Consider the following 22,117-nt stretch of genomic DNA (forward strand, 5'->3'; position numbering starts at 1 on the left):
TAGCCCATTCTGCAGTTAAAACACCCTCCAGTTCTTTGAGCGACGATGGCGGAGGAAATCGACGTCTAACTTGAATCTCTAAAATCAACCATAAGTGCTCAATAATGTTGAGGTCTGGGGATTGTGGGGGCCAGATGAGATGCTCAACTTCATTAGAATGTTCCTCGTGCCATACTTTAACGATTCGAGCTGTATGAATTGGGGCATTATCATCCTGAAAGATGGCGTTCCCCTCCGGGAACAGTGCTTGAACCATTGGATGCACTTGGTCGCCCAAAATGCCTAAATGATCTTGGCTGTTAATTCTTCCATGAAGGGATATCATTGGCCCAGCGGATCTCCATGAAATAGCACCCCAGATCATCATAGAACCTCCGCCTTGTTTTACGGTTGGGAGAAGGCAGTCTGGATGGAATGCTTCTTTCGGCTCTCTCCAAATGTACACTCGTCCGGAGGTCGGAAATAGGGTAAACGATGATTCGTCTGAGAATATCACGTTTCCACTGCTCGAGGGACCAATTCTGGAGGTTTCTACACCACTCTAAACGCTTGGAAACATTTGTCATTGAGAGCAGCGGTTTTCTAATTGCAGCTCTTCCCTGGAATCCAGATTTGTGCAGCTCCTGACGAACAGTTTTCGTGGAAATTGGGTTCTGTAGGTGTTCATTGAGCTCAGCAGTGATTTTCAGAGCCGTGGTCTTTCGATCCTCTCTCACAATTCGCTTTAGAGTCCGACGGTCTCTCTCAGTGAACTTTGACTTTCGGCCGGACCTGTGCTTTGCTGCGGATGTTTTTCCTTCTCTTTCAAACACAGTCATTACTTTGGAGACAGTAGCTCTTGACACACCAAGCATTCGGGCACTTTCTGTTACACTAGCGCCTGCCATATGAGCACCAACAATTTGGCCTCTTTGAAATTCTGAGAGGTCTGCCATTGGTATCAGGTACTCATCAATGTTCTTAAAATTAGGCAAAACAAACAGTTAATTTACATACAGATATCACAAATAATCAACTACAAAACAATACCATGTCACGGTTTGCATGTTTATCACATGTTCGAAGGTTATGATGCCAAAACATTAGGTGTTTCCATTATTTGTCCAACCCCTGTATATATACTGTGTATATACACTGTATATGCATACAGTGTCACTTATGTACACGTCAGGTATTGCAGTATTAGACAGAGTATGGCTGCAGTATTAAACCAAGCCTTTGGATAAGAAAGGGCCATTGTGCAGCACCAGGATCTTCAGTTATACTTTGTCATCTTCATTTTCCGGTCCTTTTATGGACAGTTGACGTTCTTTGTTGTCTTGCTATCCAGAGCTTGATTGGCTAAACTCAATGTTAAAATTGCAATTGCAAATGTCCCTTCTCCAGGAGACTAGCGGAATAATGGCTTTTTCATAGATGCCCTATCAAGTCTGCTTAAAGGGGTTGTTCACCCTTTTTTCCAAGGCATCAAGTGTGTATTCCAGATAATAGAAAACACCTGCCGATCCTCTGCCGCCCCGGTGAATAGTTACCTGGTCCCCACACTTGTCTCTTCTCTACCACATTTAGAGTGGTTGACCTGAAACTACTGCGTCTACTCATTAGAAGGAAACTACTTTCTTTTTTGTTGTCTTTTAATACACCCTCAGGCCCTCGATAAAGCAAAAAAAAAAAGGGTGGATGACTCCTTTAGGGTATGTGTCCACGTTCAGGATTGCATCAGGATTTGGTCAGGATTTTATGCAGGTAAAATCCTGACCAAATCTGCACCTGAGGTCACTGGCAGGTCACCTGCGCTGTCCTTGCGTTTTTCTGCAATGTAAGGACATGCTGCGTTCTTAAAAGACGCGCCGCATGTGCGTTTTCGCGGGTATGCCGTATGCGTCTTTTACTGCATAGTGGAGACGGGATTTCATTAAATCCCCTCCACTATGCTGTAACATCTGGACGCTGCGTTTTTGATGCTGCGGCTCAATGCAGCGTCAAAAACGCAGCGTTTCCTGAACGTGGAAACATACCCTTAAACTTGTGGGTCCACTATGGAATTATTCTTTTAGATAAGTTCTTGCTTTTCTAGGAAAGCTACATCCATACATTTCCCCGGGAGTGTGATGTCTCTCTGCCTTCCTGACTGTTGGCGTTGCCTAGAAAACCCTATTGGTGAAATCTTAGTTTGTTAGTGGGGTCCCTCATTCAGGACCCTTATCTAGAGTTGTGTAAAAAAGTGTTTGCTCCTTCCTGATTTCCTACTCTTTTGCATGTTTTTCACACTTTTAAGTGTTTCAGATCACCAAACAAATGTAAATATTAGACAAAGATAACACAAGTAATCACAAAATGCAGTTTTACATGAAGGTCTTTATTATTAAGGGAAAAAGAAAATCAAATTTACAGGGCACTGTGTGAAAAAGTTATTGCCGCCCTTCCCTTGAAACATAAATGAACTGTGATTTATCAGATCTTTGTGAAGCTCAGTTCATATTCCTCATCCACACTCAGACCGGATTACTGCCACACCTGTTCTCAATCAAGAAATCACTTAAATTGGACCTGCCTGACAAAGGGAAGTGGACCAAAAGTTCCTCAAAAGCTAGACATCATGCCATGATCCAAAAAAATTCTGGAAAAAATGAGAAACAAAGTAATTGAGATCTATCAGTCTGGAAAATGTTATGCCATTTCTAAACTTTGGGGACTTCAGCAAACCACAGTGAGAGCCATTATCCACAAATGGTGAAAGCATGGAACAGTGGTGAACCTTCCCAAGAGTGGCCAGCCGACCAAAATTACCCCAATAGCACAGCAACAACTCATTCAAGAGGTCATAACAAACAAAAGACCCCACAACAGCATCCGAAGAACTGCAGGTCTCACTTACAATGCCTACAAGTAGTATTCAACCCCCTGCAGATTTAGCAGGTTTAATAAGATGCAAATAAGTTAGAGCCTTCAAACTTCAAACAAGAGCAGGATTTATTAACAGATGCATAAATCTTACAAACCAAAAAGTTTTGTTGCTCAGTTAAATTTTTATAAATTTTAAACATAAAAGTGTGGGTCAATTATTATTCAACCCCTAGGTTTAATATTTTGTGGAATAACCTTTGTTTGCAATTACAGCTAATAATCGTCTTTTATAAGACCTGATCAGGCCGGCACAGGTCTCTGGAGTTATCTTGGCCCACTCCTTCATGCAGATCTTCTCCAAGTTATCTAGGTTCTTTGGGTGTCTCATGTGGACTTTAATCTTGAGCTCCTTCCACAAGTTTTCAATTGGGTTAAGGTCAGGAGACTGACTAGGCCACTATTTTTTGCCTCTTGAACCAGGCCTTGGTTTTCTTGGCTGTGTGCTTTGGGTCGTTGTCTTGTTGGAAGATGAAATGACGACCCATCTTAAGATCCTTGATGGAGGAGCGGAGGTTCTTGGCCAAAATCTCCAGGTAGGCCGTGCTATCCATCTTCCCATGGATGCGGACCAGATGGCCAGGCCCCTTGGCTGAGAAACAGCCCCACAGCATGATGCTGCCACCACCAAGCTTGACTGTAGGGATGGTATTCTTGGGGTCGTATGCAGTGCCATCCAGTCTCCAAACGTCACGTGTGTGGTTGGCACCAAAGATCTCGATCTTGGTCTCATCAGACCAGAGAACCTTGAACCAGTCAGTCTCAGAGTCCTCCAAGTGATCATGAGCAAACTGTAGACGAGCCTTGACATGACGCTTTGAAAGTAAAGGTACCTTACGGGCTCGTCTGGAACGGAGACCATTGCGGTGGAGTACGTTACTTATGGTATTGACTGAAACCAATGTCCCCACTGCCATGAGATCTTCCCGGAGCTCCTTCCTTGTTCTCCTTGGGTTAGCCTTGACTCTTCGGACAAGCCTGGCCTCGGCACGGGAGGAAACTTTCAAAGGCTGTCCAGGCCGTGGAAGGCTAACAGTAGTTCCATAAGCCTTCCACTTACGGATGATGCTCCCAACAGTGGAGACAGGTAGGCCCAATTCCTTGGAAAGGGTTTTGTACCCCTTGCCAGCCTTTTGACACTCCACGATCTTGTCTCTGATGGCCTTGGAATGCTCCTTTGTCTTTCCCATGTTGACCATGTATGAGTGCTGTTCACAAGTTTGGGGACGGTCTTAAATAGTCAGAAAAGGCTGGAAAAAGAGATAATTAATCCAAACATGTGAAGCTCATTGTTCTTTGTGCCTGACCTACTTCTTAATACTTTAGGGGAACCAAACAGAATTCTGGTGGGTTGAGGGGTTGAATAATAAATGACCCTCTGAAAAGACTTTTCACAATTTAAAAAAAAAATAAACAAAGAAATAACATTCGTTTTTGCTGCAGTGCATTTCACACTTCCAGGCTGATCTACAGTCCAAATGTCACAATGCCAAGTTAATTCCAAATGTGTAAACCTGCTAAATCTGCAGGGGGTTGAATACTACTTGTAGGCACTGTATCTTAGTTAAGGTCAGTGTTCATGACTCCACCATAAGAAAGAGACTGGGCAAAACGCTTGATTGCAGATGTTGCTGCTAAGGGTGGCCTTATTAGGTTTAGGGTACAATCACTTTTTTACACATGGCACTGTAGGTTTGGATTTATTTTTCCTTTAATAATAAAGACCTTAGTTTAAAAACTGTATTTTATGTTTACTTGTGTTATCTTTCTCTATTAACACATCCGTGCCACTTTTGCCCCTGTGCTGTATCTGGTAATGCAGCTCAACTTACCTGAATACTGCACAGACACAGCCATTGGAAAAGGTAGTGCTGTATCATAACACTGGACAGCCCCCTGGTTGTGAAACCTTTCAACCCATAGAGAATTATTTCCGGCGGATAATCCCTTTATAATTCAGCATTGTAGTCTAGTGAATCATTAGTCAGGGTTAAGTTAAGGTTTTCATTAGGTTCCAATATACCGTAGCTCCACGATTGGTTATTTCTAATGCATCAATGTTAAATCTCCATTTTTATCAAAACAAGGCAGTTAAAAGAGTTACCAAAATGCATTTTCGACGATTGGTCAAGACTCAGGACCAATGAATGACGATCATGGTGCAGAGCACTAATTAATGGCGTTGCAGGTTGGCAGCTGGGTTCTCCTAGACTGCAGCTGTAAAGAGAAAGCAGCATAAACACAGAGGCAATTTAGAGATTAGCGTATGTACCACAGTATGTTGGCTGCGTGCTCCCATCTCCAAGCCTGGCACCGTTAGCGGCCCCTCTCCGGTTTTACATTCCTTCAATAATGATATGTAATTTCGGCACGCAGAAAAAAAGAGGGGAGGGGAGGACCCTACTTGAATGTCGGAGGGACCGTGGGAAACAAAGAGCTCATCTGTACACAGAAATGCACCAAGCAGAAAGTCATCATGTCTCGGAGATAAATCTGGGGCATTCGTACCTGTGCTAACAGGTCTCCAAAGATGAATGAGCACTGATAATGGGCACCTCTTCCCTGGGCAGATATCAGTCAAAATGAAGTTGGCCAGCTTGTTTTATCATAGTTTTGGTAAATCATATAATTAGGAGGCCAGGAGAAGATTGTTATATTAGAGGGAGATAGGGTAGGATATGCGATCACATCAACGTTGTGAGTTGTGACATGTTGGACCACGACATCCAGCCGAGATGTGTTATGAAATTTTTGTAAACTATACCTTTAGTCTGGTACCTAAAACTCAATAATATTAACCATTTGGCCTACATATGCAGAAATTATTAAATTATCTCAAGTCTGATCATTAGAGGTAGATTTATCACATTTTATATACGTGGTCAATATGAATGAGGGAATCGATTCGCAAGACTCTGGACCATCAGTATTCAGTGGCCACTGGTCAGGAACTCTGTTAACCTCCATATACCGCGAACCATCAATATTGACTGATTGCAGGTTGGGAGCCCTGTGAACCTCCTTATACATGCCAGACTCTCAGATACCTCTTCTGATCCTTAGACCCAGCATGATGTCATCAATGCAATGTTAGACAAACATGACATCACTTAACAAAAGAGGAGCCAGGGATACCAACAAATAGGATGCAGTTCACTGGGCTCCCATCCATTAGCTATGGAGTATTGAGTACCAAGGTCCTGCAAATCAATTTGCTCACCTCTAGTGGCTCCCTATTCATCTTCGTTTAGAATTAATGCCGCCAAGTTATATAGTGTGGGATCATGATTGTGAAAAACCAGGCTGAGACCTTATCTTAAGGGAACCCGTGAGGAGCTCTAGGGTCACCAAACTAATTACTGTACATTGCAAGATAGGGTAGAACAAGATAAATTCAAACATACATTTATGACCACAAATGGATTCTCCATAGTAGAGAAAATCAGCTTTGAACCTTTATGTAAATGAGGTTGTAAGTGTAAAGAGGGAAAAAGTTACTCATCCTCCTCATTGTTCTCCACCTAGTATAACCTTCAGGTTTGATTGACTTATGTTGGGTGCTGCCATATTATGGCTGTCAGTAGCACTAACCAGACAACTATCAAGCCTTTATCAAAAGGAGAATGAGAACTCAAACTTGAAATGTTTGGAAAATGTTTCCATTCTCTGAGATTCCATCCTTCTTTCACTCAAAAAAGATGAACGGAAGAGTGGATCAAGTGCAAGGAGCCCCACATAATATTAGAAGAGTCTATACTCCATTCTGTTGTTTTGAATGGAGTACCACTTTTGGGTAATAAAGTCCATATTTGTACCTAGAGTATTCTTATAGCTGCTGGGAATAGAATGTATATTTCACTCTTAGATTATCCTCAAGTCCTACTGTCTTCTACTGACAAAGGTGCTTACTGTAAATGTTTTTTTTTTTTACTAAATACTACATTTCTGATACCTCACCCTTAACGTATGTCCAATATAGTAAACATTTATGGGTCTATTCATGAAGTTAATTGAATCCTCTTAAGTCTTTGTTTTCTAAGGAGGCCTCAATAAGGTGCAGATGGTTCACTCCTAATTTATTCATGAAGTTCTAGACTCGAACACATATCTAGAGATGGGAAATGAGGAGGTGCTGAAAGTACCCTTTATCTTTCCCTCTCTCCCCCCAATAACAAACTTCCTCTACATCCTGGAGAAAAAAAATTGTAAAAAAAAAACCCATATCAAAGTGTCCGAATGGCATCCTGCATGGAACTATTGGAGCGAAGGGTGAACGTCTGGATCAGGTTCCTTCAGAAACGGACATAAGGGAGATGGGAGAGCCAGCACGCGGCATGTCTGCGTCAGCTCTGACAGCTCGCACTGGGGCACGGCGCCTCTGAAGTAGAAGGAAGGAGGGGGTCCCAGGACCTGTAGGGAAATTATTAGGGGGAGGTGAGAAATCTGAGTAAACATAGCTGGTGAAAATGAATAAGGGAGGAAGCAGGAGGAAAATTAAAACCGGACTTCAGGTCCCATGGTAATCCCTGAACATGCTGCAGGATACCACCATACAAAGTGTAAATCTAGCACAGTTGGTCTACTCTGCAACAGCGTCCAGATGAGATAAAGCAAGACGTCTGGGATTAATGGCTCGTATGCAAGAGTACTCCAGTTCAGTTCTTCATGCAGCATTATATGATGGTGGACCAGCACCTCTTGGCTTTACTGCACCATGTGGACCTCTATAAAATTTCTTCATACTCCAATTGAGAACTCCAAAACTTTTTTGACAGTTTCTCCAAAGTACGTAAAAAAATTCTTGCTCATGTAGATGGAGGCCAACCATGGCCATAATTGGAGATGATGTTCTCTTATCTAGATCTTTAGTCTCTTAAGCTACATTCACACATCATTGTCAACTTTTAAAACTTGTGAGAAATAGACCGTTTTTTTCATCCGTGTGGCATCCAGCTTTTTCTCATCCGTTTCTATAAAGTGAAGATTTCCTGAACTTTTATTTATCCATTGACTCTTAATAGATCAGTGAAGTCCAGATAGAGAACTGAAGAACCATGTATGTCTTCCATGATACATCCCTTGTATATGATACTTTAGAGACACTAATGGCCAAGTCCGATCCGCAAAATGGGGATGAATAGAACATGATCCGACTCTCACAAATCGGATGCACAGATCCTTTTTGTCCCCCTAAACTAATATGAGTATGGAACAATGAAACTGAGTCCAAGTGCTGTCCGAGAAAAAACAGATGCGTCCCAGTAGATAAGTACTGTATGATATTAACATTTTGATTTAAAGGGGTTGTTTAAAATTAGAAAGCATGGCTGTCATAGTCATACTTATACAGTAGTGGCACACCTGATCACTGGTTGTGTCTCCGATCTGCCGCTCCATTTTATAAAGAGGATATATGTGCACTGTGGGGGCGTAATCACTAGGCTTGAGCAAAACGGATCATACAAATTCAAAAGTCGCTGACTTTTGGCAAAGTCGGGTTTCATGAAACCCGACCCGATCCTAGTGTGGGATCGGCCATGCAGTCGGCGATCTTGGCGCCAAAGTCGCATTTCGTATGACGCGTTTGGCGCCATTTTTTTCAGCCAATGAAGGAGCGTGGGCAGAGTAATGACATAGGTCTTAGGGGCGTGGATGCCTATCGCCATCTTGTCGCTTGTGCGCTGTAGCGATTTGCAATGTGTAACACCAGCTTTTCTGTTCAGGGACGGAGGAGAGAGAGAGAGAGAGAGAGAAAAAAAATTCCCATTGACTTTGCATTGGGTTTCGTGTTTCGGTCGATCCCCGACTTTTCGCCATAATCGGCCGATTTCACTCGACTCGACTTTTGAGATAGTCGGGTTTCGCGAAACCCGACTCGACCCTAAAAAAGTAAAAGTCGCTCAACCCTAGTAATCACCAATCCTATTTGGCTTTCACAAGACAACCCCTTAAGTTTACAAATATATTCAGAAGAGGGCTGTCTAGGCGATTGAATCAGTCAGACAACCCCCTTCACGCCCAACACTGGTCACATGCTGTCCTAGGAAACCCTTCCTTGTGTCACATATAAAGCCCAAAGAGGACTCGCTACAGTCGAGACCAGAGCGGAGGTCCGGGCATTGGTTAAAGAAATAATAGAAAATTGCATAACTTACCATTTAAAGCCTCATTTAAACTAGACAACCCCTTTAATTAAATTTTTAGATTGGAAATGCCACAATAAAGATCTCTTGAAGATCTGCCCTTTCATTTCAAAAGCTAAAGTCACAAAGAAAATAAAGGATATGAAAGTTCTCATCGATAAGTGGTCATCATGTTCTGCTGGGGAAGTGGCTACTTCCAAGTGGTCACAGTAAAATCCCTGAAATAGTTATCCTTCCCTGTGTGACACTGTCTACAGGGATAACAGTCAATCACAGATTAGGACCGCCCACTGGACTCCAGAGCATAAAATGTAAATAAATAATAATAAAAATGTAAGTTCTAATTAATCTTTTTTCCACAAAACTACATATCTGTCTGCTCTATGAAATACTGCCAGCAGATCGGACAGGTCGCCTTTAAATCTTTGTCTATGTAAGGGATTAGGAGCTCTGTATCAGAAAAAAACCAACTGCTATAAAATATACTAAGAAATTACAATCTGTACAGGATTACCAGATCTGGACATTCACTTTTAGCATAAAATCCCAGATCACTCTTAGATCCCAAAAATCCTTTTTCTAAAGGGCCACATGGTGCTTGAAGATGAACTGGCATTGGTCCTCCTACCACCACCATCCAGGGCAGCAACTTAGACAAAGGTCCAAATTTTTATTTATTTATTTTTTAAGTTAGTTTTCGTCCCGTTCTGTGAATTTCTCATTGTCCTACTGTTGCGATTGTCATTTGTGTAAGCACGAATACATGAATACAAATCATCCTCCAAAAAATCCAGTTTTAGGCCAGGCTTGTTTTTTGTGCCTCCTGGATTGGCTGACTCCATCACAAAGTGCACTGCTCCCGTGTAGAATGGAGGAACCGTCCAAACATCGCTCTCCCAATGACAGCCGCCTCTTCTGTATTAGGAGTGGGGAGTCTGTGGGATGTTTCCCCCGCTCACAGCAGGCCCCTCATTGTGAAGCAGGTCAACAGGAAGCGAAAAGATACTTTTCAGCACTTTCTGTAAACTCATCCAAAAATTCTTATCTCCTATAAAGAAGAGCTGAAAGATAAAGGACGACTGATTGTTCCTGTTCATCGGTTATGCTGGTTATGTGCCGAGCAGCCTCTGCGGAGGATCGGAGGTCATTACTGGCGAACTATATGGAGTACTGTCCCTCTGGAGACTGTATTGTGTGCGATGCATCACACTTGTCGTGTAGTCCAAAAAAGCTCCCAATGTATAGGCCAAATACGTCTTGTTAAAGGGAACCTGTCACCCCGTTTTGCATCTCGGCTTTGGGAAAATGGCCGCCGCGATCTCTAATGCGCACGTGCGGCATCCCGCGGCCATTTTCCTGAAGCCCCGTGCAGCAGAGCACTCCATCTGCGCACGCGCGGCCCCAGGAAGATGGCCGCCCCCACCGATGCAAGGGATTACAGCGCAGATCGCGCGCTGTGTCTTCACGTGGGCGCAGGGAAGTCGGAACTCTGGACATGCGCACACCACTACGCCACCAACGGAAAGCTGGGGAAGAAAAGAGCGCTGTGAACACGCCCACCTGACCAGACCAGCCTGATTGACAGGCAAAAACGGCGACTTTGGTAATGTATTTCTCAGCATACATGGGGAATCAGCGTACACTACATACACTATAGTAACGCACAGCGCAGGCCATATTTAACAGTATTTATAGCTCAATCTCAAAAAACGGGGTGACAGGTTCCCTTTAACCATTTGGTCAGTAAACGTCAGCAGACCGAAGAGTATACTTTACAAAGATACATGCTGCAGAACGCGAATGGACGGATTTGTCTGGAGCTTTTCCTATTTTGTATCTCTGACTGCTCTGAAGGGCAGGGAACAAAGTCTCCATACAGCCCACCATCATCCTGCACCATCACAATAGTAATACACCATGCATATGTGGACGTCTGTTGGGTGAAAGTTTCTAGGTGGAGATTAATAAAAAAAATTCATATCACGTAAAAAACTAACACGCCGATGGCACATGGACTTGAAAAATGGACACACCAATGGCACACAGATGTAAAAAATAGAAATGCAGATGGCACACGGAAGTTAAAAAAAAGGGACGTTTGGATGTCAAAAACGGATCTGCGGATGGATGGCACACCGATATAGAAAATGGATACAAAGATGGAAAGCAAACTGACATACAAAATGGCTACACAGATACATGGCAAAATGACATAAAAATACGGAATGGATGTTACATGGACGTAAAAAACACATATGCAAATCATACACAGATGTAAAATACTGGCACAAGGATGAAAATTAGTTGAAAATCGTCCGAATAGTCTCGATGAAAGGTGACAAATTTTCGTACGCTCGTCTGCAGCCGGGCTTGGCCTTAGATAGTAAGAGGGTTGTATAGATGATGTACCCCACTTTTGGATAATTTGCAGCCTATTGATCTATACCTCCAATATATAATGCACAATTTGATGTGATAAGGGTCTAACTCATGTAACGACGTAAAAGGAGTGAGCAGGGGCTGGTATTTCTAAGAAGCCTCATTGACCCTGTGATGATGCAAAACGTGGCCACCATCACTAAGCTCCTGCCTGGAAGGGGCTTGTGGAGAAGCAGCAGTGACTGTATAATCGCTCTGCATAGATTTTATGACTGATGGAACTGACTGTCGCCGTCGAGCTCGGGCCGTCACCCCGGCGCTCCTGCATACTACACATGGAGTGAGGCCGCTCGGTGTATTTTGCTGTTTGTTTTTTCACAATGTAGGAGGTGGTTCAGATTTTCTGTACAGGTAGAAAGAGATTGAAGTGAACCTTTCAGCGGCGCCCCCTCCCACCTCTTATCTGAGGCACAAGGCGCCAGGCGTGGAGGGACGCACAAAAGCAAGGGTGAAAAATCAGAGAATGGCCAACCGACAACTAATATTTGACTTTGTAAAAAGTAAACGAACGAAAAGCCTTCCAGGTCTGCGACACACGTGGTTATGAAAGCCTCGTATGGCCATAAAAACGAGCTGCATGGTAACCACACGTCACTGCCAGGCACACAGGGAGAAGTGGCATCATAGGAGCCCTTACAGCCCCAATTATCAAACATAAAAATAGCACAAAAAGTTGAAAAATAATAAAGGGTGTTTTCACCTTTCGGGACAATTTTCTTTGTTTAACTTAAATCTAAAAATGTATTATTGCATATGGGTTTCGGTAAAAGTGTTGCCTTCTCTGGCCTCAATGGTGGCTGCAGAATGAGCTGATAATCCTTTAGTGAGCTCACTATGACTGTTTCCGCAGGGGGGTTGTAAACCTTTTATCTGTCTTTTCCTGAGCTTTTCTCAGACGATTTATGACCAGAGACCACATCAAAGTTGAATGTGTGGAGAAAACAAATCGCCTATAAAAGCAAGGTGGTGCAAAATTTTTAATAAAACCCAATTGTAAAAAAATGTTTTGCACTTTAAGTAAAAAGAAAATAGTCGCCAAAAGTGAACAACTCCTTTATGATGTCTTCAAATGTGAAGGACCCATAACAGTTATGACTTACCTGTTGATAAGGTATATTGTCCCCTGCAGAGAGGCCCATGAATGGTGCCCAGAGGCCAGTGCCAACAACCTCTCTGTTGGTCTAAAGCACGGCGATGTCTATTCAAAGGGTGGGGAGGTTTAAGGAGGAAGGGGCAATGTGTGTGTCATGCCACCCTGTAGATTGGCTTTATTAAGGTACCTTTTATTTTTAGAGGACTTCCTGAAAGTAGCTGTTTGGCGCACCACATCTAGGGACAGAGCCCCTGCCCGAGGTTGGGCTTGCCAGCTCCACCACCTTTTTTCTTGGCTTCACTTGGGCCAGTGCTGTCTCGACTAAAATCTCGCCAATATACAATCTCTGTATCGGCACACGTGTATATCTGTCTTGGAACTGGCCATCTCCCTATAATTAGAAATATTGGTCTTGTAGTAATTCTTCCTTTCCTCCATCCAGGGCAATATTAGTAATATATCCCATCTAGTTATTGGGGACGGGGATACATGGGCCTGTGTGATTTCAAATGCCAGGGCAGAATTTCATCCCCAGTCCGTACCTGGTGTTGATGAATTCTGACCAACACATAATCAAATTAGAAATCTCGGGAATTTTTTATTTCCAGAGTAAAAAAAAAAAAGACAAACACCTCCTAACAGAATGAAGCAAATGTGAACAGGTGCAAGCTGCTGTTACTGTAACATATACAATCCAAAGAATACATGCGTGTGATCTGATGTCTTCAGACATTGAATATATGAAATGTAAACTGCATTGCTGCCAGATAGACTATACGTGTAAAATTGAGGTTCTTGGTGCACAAACTGGCCAATTTGTGTTCGCCCACCAGCCACAACAAGGATCTCAACCTTGCCATCGGACATGCTTCTCCTGTCCCAAAAATGTACAAATTTAAAATATCAGGAAGGATCCAACACTACATAAAAACAGGCTAAGGGCTAATTCCGACAGGTTTTTATCAGTCAGTATGCCCACCGGACAACACAGTAAGAATAAGCAGTGTGCCTGCGCCCAGCAGCCATTTTTCACATCAATGGTCCAGACAAGTTGCATGTCAATAACTTGCTGATTTGGGGCTGTGTGGACGATCACGTGGAGCTAGACTGATTTTAGTACTGCTGTCTGAACCGGGCTTTAGACTAATGGGACTACCTTTAATTGTATGCCATAAAAAAAAAGTTGGGGTCTCATCACAAGAAATGTACACCTTGTTATGTCTGGTGGTCACATATGAATTTGCCAATTTGGTTACATTTTATAGGCATAGTGTATATGACAATAATATATTTTCCCAGTGTTCATGTGGATTTCCTCCAGGTACTCAGTTTTCCTCCCACATTCCAAAGACATACTGATATTGTGAGCCCCAATGGGGACAGTGATGATAATGTCTGTGCTGTGGAATATGATAGCGGTATATAAGCAAAGCATAATAATATATTCAATGTCTGCATAGATCTTGGCGCATATAGTGTCTACTGCGCTCTTTGGTTGGCATATATTACTGCGTCATGGAGTTGGTTGCAGATATACTCAATAATTCAGGTAGTTTCTGAGTCAAGAAAAGTCTTGCAGTCATTTTGGCTGTCATGTCCGATGCTGAATGAGATGCATGGAGTAACTTCCCAGTAGAGATGTAGCCCAATATTAATCCATCCTTCTATCATAGCCCAACGAGCGACATTTTCTTCATATGCATAATACAAATATTATGGTAGTAAGCAGAAACTGAATCAATACTGACCTATTGGGCACTTAAGATTTTTAGGATCCTCATAAAAGTCTGAATTTTGGGCACTGCAATCCAAGAATAACATTGAAAATGCTCTCTGGAGCCATGTCTTTACCGCTAGAAAAGTTCCAATACCCCTCCCCCTTCATACGCACACCTCCGTTAACCTATCGTCTTCCAAAAGGAACTGTGCCTCAATTATGTAATTTCCGTCATCTTACAGACTGGTAAATTTACACTCAACATACCTGTATACATGTAACCGATAAGAAACCTTGTCCAGCGTCATTATATTATCACTGGTCATTAACTGGTCGTGTCCAAACTGACGCAAACATAGGCGTCTACTGCAGGTCTTCTATCTTGTACCTACGTACATATCCTAAAAGATCTAAAGAGATGGCAAATCTGGAACAATCCTATCTTGGTGGACAAGTCATTGCCGGCAGGTAACCATAACTTGTATGGTATAATTTGGGGAAGGCGGGGCTGATGCAGTAATCGATATAAGTATTTCATGGAGAATGCGGAATATTGTTCACTCATGTAATAGTGGCCAACAGCGACATATATAGGAGAAAAGGCCCATAATGATGAAGAATAAGTCATCCCAATGCCAGGAGGCCACCATGCTTGGGTATACAACTTCCTGATCTTTGAAGAAGAGATCAACCCTTGACTTCTCCATTGACTTCATTTCTCCATTTTTGGGGATTGTGGAACTAACAGAACTTTCATATCACCCATGGGAAGTAAGAAGATGGCTACATGATGTTTCATCCTACATTAGCCACTTAACAGTCTCATACTCTTCCAGGATAAGTACAGATTAGGTGGCCATATGTAATCCAAAGGTCTTCTGGCACCAGCTCTCTTCTATAACAACAAAGGGATTGCATTTAAGCTGGACAATGCTTCCCTCCTGCACAGAAGGTTCTCCATATGCTCAACCAGTCTTGCCAAAAGCTAACTTTATTCCAATGTGTGGATGTCCTAAAGGGGCTAACCTTAATTTAATAGATTATTTTTACAACCACTATTCAACAAGGTCAAACACTTTTGGAATTTAATGCTTATTAAATTGTATAGCCGTTCTTGGGATAGTAAGAATTTGCTTTTGCTTACAGCTCGTTGCCATGGAGACAGACCACCACTACTGTCTAGATTATAAGAACTGTGCATAGGATGGAAGGGATTGGAGGCAACAGCGTGCTCCAGTGATCCCGGCCAGCTACAAATAGGTGTTACTAGCTGAATAAAAAAAAAAAGCTTGTAAGCATGGCACATGTTCTATGTTCTGTTGTTTAGAAGTGGTGGTCGGTCTCCTAGGCAATGAGCTCTAAATAAAAGTGTTAATATATCAAGAACGACTGAACATTTTAATAAGCAGTAAACTCCAAAATTGTTTATTTTTTTACAACCACTGTCTGACATAATCCATCTATGAAGATGGGAATAACCCAGTTGAAGAAAACAAAATATATTATGCAACATTCATAAATTACAGATAAACTTTGGTCCTCTGTTCCAGTTAATGCTTGCAATAACGGGAGAGGTTTGCATGCCACATGACTAACTGAACATGTCAGTCGATGGAGGTAGGAGGACTAAAATTGGAACTCATAGGATACCTGCAAAAACCATACTGGGTTTATAAAAGAGTCCGATTCGTGAAAGGGCAGATCCATGCAAAATCTTGGAGCAACTCAAGGCTGGGCTAAAATTTGGCGATTTCTGCCCAGCTTCAAGAATGTGAACAGATCTGAGTCGGGATGGTGGCATGGTGTCTGTCGATCATCAAATTTATGATCAGCGGCGGCATTCACTAAGCCAGAAATTTTACTCCAGCAGGGACAAGAGTAGGATTAGTGGCGAAGTGAAGGCCACTTGTCCTACACTCCCGATTCACTAAGAGGTGTGTGTCGCATGACTCCAGCATGCCCCCTCAACAGGACCGGTGTGAACAAGGCTCTACATTCTTGACAGGAGTTTTCTGCAAATTTTTACAGAAAGAATATCTCACCTCTTGCTAGAGACGTCCACACACAAACTGCCCAGCGCTGGATTATCAGGTGATGTTGACTTTGGTTAGCCATTTAGCCATAATCAATGGAGATCATAAAACTTAACTTTACAGTTCTGAGGAATTATTTAATGAACCTGAGCTGAATGTCATGTGTGTATACCACTGCTTGACATTACCTGAGGTGAGCTCTATACGGGGTGATACTTCCCTACCAACTAACATCTCAGCGCATGTATGGTTCGCGGGTGGTTGGGTGCTGACATTATCCATCCTGTGCACTTGGCCAATTGTATTGCATTATTTTCTTATTTGCAGAGAAATAAGTGAAAGGTACCAAATATTTTTCCATTTTTTAAAAATATTTATGTAAAAGTGTCCGCAAATCAGAGAAATCAATATATAAGATGGAGAAAATATTTCTAATAGAAGGACTGAGCACCCAAGTTTGGATCCACCACACAGGATAAAAGGACAGCTGGATCCTCTGCAAGTGCTCCTCGCATTTCTTCAAGTCTTTATGGATAGTAAGGATCTGAACTGTTGAAGTTCTTGTAAAATTGGATGTGGTCCATAATGTACAAGACCATTTGGCAACGTTCTTTTCGAGCATGTAATATCCATCCTGTAGTGGCAGAGCTCCATCCATTGTAAACCAAGTGCAATACTCGACCACACAGTAGACGTTCATCCATCAACTTTACTTGTGTCTTATCCAACATGAGATGTTTCATATCCTCGTATGTCAGGGTCTCCGGTATAATGATCTTCAGTCTTGTGCGCAGATGGATCTGCAGAAACCATGCTTGATATTTGGTCCATAACCTGAGAAATAACATAGCAAAAAGAGAACGCTGTCATTATTTTTCATATTTTACAGCTCATATTGACATTTCAGGCTAAATTTTGAGTTCAAGAGTGACCTAAGAATCAAAAGCATCCTCAATCATTTCCATAAATTTGGTTGCAAATAACTAAATCCAAAATTCAATCCCAGGTAATGCTGAACCCCGTACAAAACTAGAACCCCGGCATAACATACCAAAAAAAAGTTTGGACACGTTTTGGAGATGAGTGCATCGCTTTGATGGTAATTAAATTCATAGCAAATTTTAATACATTTGAAAAATATTTGATTTCTGCCAAAAAAAAGGCTACTACTATTTTACACTTTTCATTGGCCAAGGAAGGCGCACATGATCTTTGGTGTGGCTGAACTTCTCCATCATGCCTTGCCACGATAACAAAACATGGAATAATGCACGGAATATTGTAGCCCTTATAAAAGTCAATGCAAGGAATGCAGCAGCCACACCGTGGTGAATAGAGGACATAACAGCTCACATCTTACCAATAGAGGTAGGAAGAAAAAGCAGTAAAACTCTGAATAAACTGTACAGATAGTGTGTGACAGCACAGCAGTAAGAACAGTTACCATTGTCTACACGATGGACCCATTACCTTGAATTAGATTTATCAGGTTTCTGTCAATATGGTGGCTATTTTATCCCGCATGTTGGAGGATGGAGCCTCCAATGCAGATGTGAATATTGTATAATCTCATAGAATAGGAAAGATTTTACTTGGCAGAAGGAAAAGATTCATCATGCGACCTAACCAAGATACTAAGAAAAAAATGTTGATATCCATTTTAACCTTTTTAACCCCTTCCTGACCTTTGACGCAGCGTATGCGTCATGAAAACCCGTGTCAATCCGACCTTGTGACGCAGCATATGCGTCATGGCCGGATTGGGCTCCTGCAGGCCGGGTGAAAGGGTTAACTCCAATTTCACCCGGCCTGCAGGGACAGGGGGGGTGGTAGTTTAGCCCAGGGGGGGTGGCTTCACCCCCCCCCCCCCCCCGTGGCTACGATCGCTCTGATTGGCTGTTGAAAGTGAAACTGCCAATCAGAGCGATTTGTAATATTTCACCTAAAAAACTGGTGAAATATTACAATCCAGCCATGGCCGATGCTGCAATATCATCAGCCATGGCTGGAAACACTTTTGTGCCCCCACCCCACCCCACCGATCGCCCCTCCAGCCCTCCGATCTGTGGTCCGCTCCCCTCTGTCCTGTGCTCCGCTCCCCCGTCCTCCTGTCCGCTCCCCCCGTGCTCCAATCCACCCCCCTGCACACCGATCCACCCCCCCCGCACACCGATCCACCCGCCCGCACACCGATCCACCCGCCCGCACACCGATCCACCCGCCCGCACACCGATCCACCCCCCCATACTCCGATCCACCCCCCACCCCCCCCGGTGCTCAGACGCCCCCCCCCGTGCCCTGATCTCCCCCCCCTTATACTTACCTAGCCTCCCGGGGTCCGTCCGTCTTCTTTCCTGGGCGCCGCCTTGTTCCAAAAATGGCGGGCCCATGCGCAGTGCGCCCGCCGAATCTGCCGGCCAACAGATTCGTTCCAATGTGAATTTTGATCACTGTGATAAAACCTATCACAGTGATCAAAATAAAAAAACTGTAAATGACCCCCCCCTTTGTCCCCCATAGGTAGGGACAATAATAAAATAAAGAATTTTTTTTTTTTTCCACTAAGGTTGGAGTTAGAACTAGGGTTAGGGTTAGGGGTAGGGTTAGGGTACGGTATGTGCACACGTATTCTGGTCCTCTGCGGATTTTTCCGCAGCGGATTTGATAAATCCACAGTGCTAAACCGCTGTGGATTTATCGCAGATTTACCGCGGTTTTTCTGCGCATTTCACGGCGGTTTTACAACTGCGATTTTCTATTGGAGCAGTTGTAAAACCGCTGTGGAATCCGCAGAAAGAAGCGACATGCTGCGGAATGTAAACCGCGGCGTTTCCGTGCAGTTTTTCCGCAGCATGTGTACAGCGATTTTTGTTTCCCATAGGTTTACATTGAAATGTAAACTCATGGGAAACTGCTGCGGATCCGCAGCGTTTTCCGCAGCGTGTGCACATACCTTTAGAATTAGGCTATGTGCACACGGTGCGGATTTGGCTGCGGATCCGCAGCGGATTGGCCGCTGCGGATCCGCAGCAGTGTTCCATCAGGTTTACAGTACCATGTAAACATATGGAAAACCAAATCCGCTGTGCCCATGGTGCGGAAAATACCACGCGGAAACGCTGCGTTGTATTTTCCGCAGCATGTCAATTCTTTGTGCGGATTCCGCAGCGTTTTACACCTGATCCTCAATAGGAATCCGCAGGTGAAATCCGCACAAAAAACACTGGAAATCCGCGGTAAATCCGCAGGTAAAACGTAGTGCCTTTTACCCGCGGATTTTTCAAAAATAGTGCGGAAAAATCTCACACGAATCCGCAACGTGGGCACATAGCCTTAGGGTTAGGGTTGGGTTGGAATTAGGGTTGTGGTTAGGGTTAGGGGTGTGTTGAGGTTAGGGTTGTGGTTAGGGGTGTGTTGGGGTTAGGGTTGTGATTAGGGTTATGGCTACAGTTGGGATTAGGGTTAGGGGTGTAGGGGGGTTAGTGTTGGAGGTAGAATTGAGGGGTTTCCACTGTTTAGGCACATCAGGGGGTCTCCAAACGCAACATGGCGCCACCATTGATTCCAGCCAATCTTTAATTCAAAAAGTCAAATGGTGCTCCCTCCCTTCCGAGCCCCGACGTGTGCCCAAACAGTGGTTTACCCCCACATATGGGGTACCAGCATAGTCAGGACAAACTGCGCAACAATTACTGGGGTCCAATTTCTCCTGTTACCCTTGAGAAAATAAAAAATTGCTTGCTAAAACATCATTTTTGAGGAAAGAAAAATGAATTTTTGTTTTCACGGCTCTGCGTTGTAAACGTCTGTGAAGCACTTGGGGGTTCAAAGTGCTCACCACATATCTAGATAAGTTCCTTGGGGGGGTCTAGTTTCCAAAATGGGGTCACTTGTGGGGGGTTTCTACTGTTTAGCCACATCAGGGGCTCTGCAAACGCAACGTGACGCCCGTAGAGCATTCCATCAAAGTCTGCATTTCAAAACTTCACTACTTCACTTCCGAGCCCCGATGTGTGCCCAAACAGTAGTTTACCCCCACATATGGGGTATCACCGTACTCAGGAGAAACTGGACAACAAATATTGGGGTCAAATTTCTCCTGTTACCCTTGGGAAAAAAAATTGCGGGCTAAAAAATCATTTTTGAGAAAATAATTTTTTTTTTTTTTTCATGGCTCTGCGTTATAAACTTCTGTGAAGCACTTGAGGGTTCAAAGTGCTCACCACACATCTAGATTAGTTCCTTTGGGGGTCTAGTTTCCAAAATGGGGTCATTTGTGGGGGATCTCCAATGTTTAGGCACACAGGGGCTCTCCAAACGCGACATGGTGTCCGCTAATGATTGGAGCTAATTTTCCATTTAAAAAGCCAAATGGCGTGCCTTCCCTTCCAAGCCCTGCTGTGCGCCCAAACAGTGGTTTACCCCCACATATGGGGTATCTGCGTACTCAAGACAAACTGGACAACAACATTTATGGTCCAATTTCTCCTATTACCGTTGGCAAAATAGGAAATTCCAGGCTAAAAAATCATTTTTGAGGAAAGAAAAATTATTTTTTATTTTCATGGCTCTGCGTTATAAACTTCTGTGAAGCACCTGGGGGTTTAAAGTGCTCAGTATGCATCTAGATAAGTTCCTTGGGGGGTCTAGTTTCCAAAATGGGGTCACTTGTGGGGGAGCTCCAATGCATAGGCACACAGGGGCTCTCCAAACGCGACATGGTGTCCGCTAACAATTGGAGCTAATTTTCCATTCAAAAAGTCAAATGGCGCGCCTTCCCTTCCGAGCCCTGCCGTGTGCCCAAACAGTGGTTTACCCCCACATATGAGGTATCGGCGTACTTGGGAGAAATTACCCAACAAGTTTTAGGATCCATTTTATCCTATTGCCCATGTGAAAATGAAAAAATTGAGGCGAAAAGAAATTTTTTGTGAAAAAAAAGTACTTTTTCATTTTTACGGATCGATTTGTGAAGCACCTGAGGGTTTAAAGTGCTCACTAGGCATCTAGATAAGTTCCTTGGGGGGTCCAGTTTCCAAAATGGGGTCACTTGTTGGGGAGCTCCAATGTTTAGGCACACAGGGTCTCTCCAAACGCGACATGGTGTCCGCTAACGATGGAGATAATTTTTCATTCAAAAAGTCAAATGGCGCTCCTTCCCTTCCGAGCCTTACCATGTGTCCAAACAGTGGTTTACCTTTACATGTCAGGTATCGGTGTACTCAGGAGAATTTGCCCAACAAATTTTAGGATCCATTTTATCCTGTTGCCCATGTGAAAATGAAAAAATTGAGGCTAAAAGAATTTTTTTTGTGAAATAAAAGTACTTTTTCATTTTTACGGATCAATTTGTGAAGCACCTGGGGGTTTAAAGTGCTCATTAGGCATCTAGATAAGTTCCTTGGGGCGTCTAGTTTCCAAAATGGGGTCACTTGTGGGGGAGCTCCAATTTTTAGGCACACGGGGGCTCTCCAAATGTGACATGGTGTCCGCTAAAGAGTGCAGCCAATTTTTCATTCAAAAAGTCAAATGGCGCTCCTTCCCTTCCAAGCCCTGCCGTGCGCCCAAACAGTGGTTTACCCCCACATATGAAGTATCAGCGTACTCAGGACAAACTGGACAACAACTTTCGTGGTTCAGTTTCTCCTTTTACCATTGGGAAAATAAAAAAATTGTTGCTGAAAGATCATTTTTGTGACTAAAAAGTTAAATGTTCATTTTTTCCTTTCATGTTGCTTCTGCTGCTGTGAAGCACCTGAAGGGTTAATAAACTTCTTGAATGTGGTTT

General features: G+C 43.3%; 1 long non-coding RNA gene across 1 annotated transcript in view; it reads right to left on the reverse strand.

The window, feature by feature from the left end:
* Positions 1-15,176: 15,176 nt before the first annotated feature.
* The window catches only part of LOC138664218 (uncharacterized), a 165,081-nt gene continuing 158,140 nt past the window's right edge, over positions 15,177-22,117 (reverse strand). The window contains exons 3-4 of the long non-coding RNA XR_011318305.1: positions 16,339-17,163; positions 15,177-15,191 (exon numbers count right to left, since the gene is read on the reverse strand). This is a non-coding gene — a long non-coding RNA (uncharacterized lncRNA). The remainder of the gene's footprint in view (positions 15,192-16,338; positions 17,164-22,117) is intronic.

The sequence above is a fragment of the Ranitomeya imitator genome, chromosome 2 (genome assembly GCF_032444005.1).
Source record: "Ranitomeya imitator isolate aRanImi1 chromosome 2, aRanImi1.pri, whole genome shotgun sequence".
Lineage (NCBI taxonomy): Eukaryota > Metazoa > Chordata > Amphibia > Anura > Dendrobatidae > Ranitomeya > Ranitomeya imitator.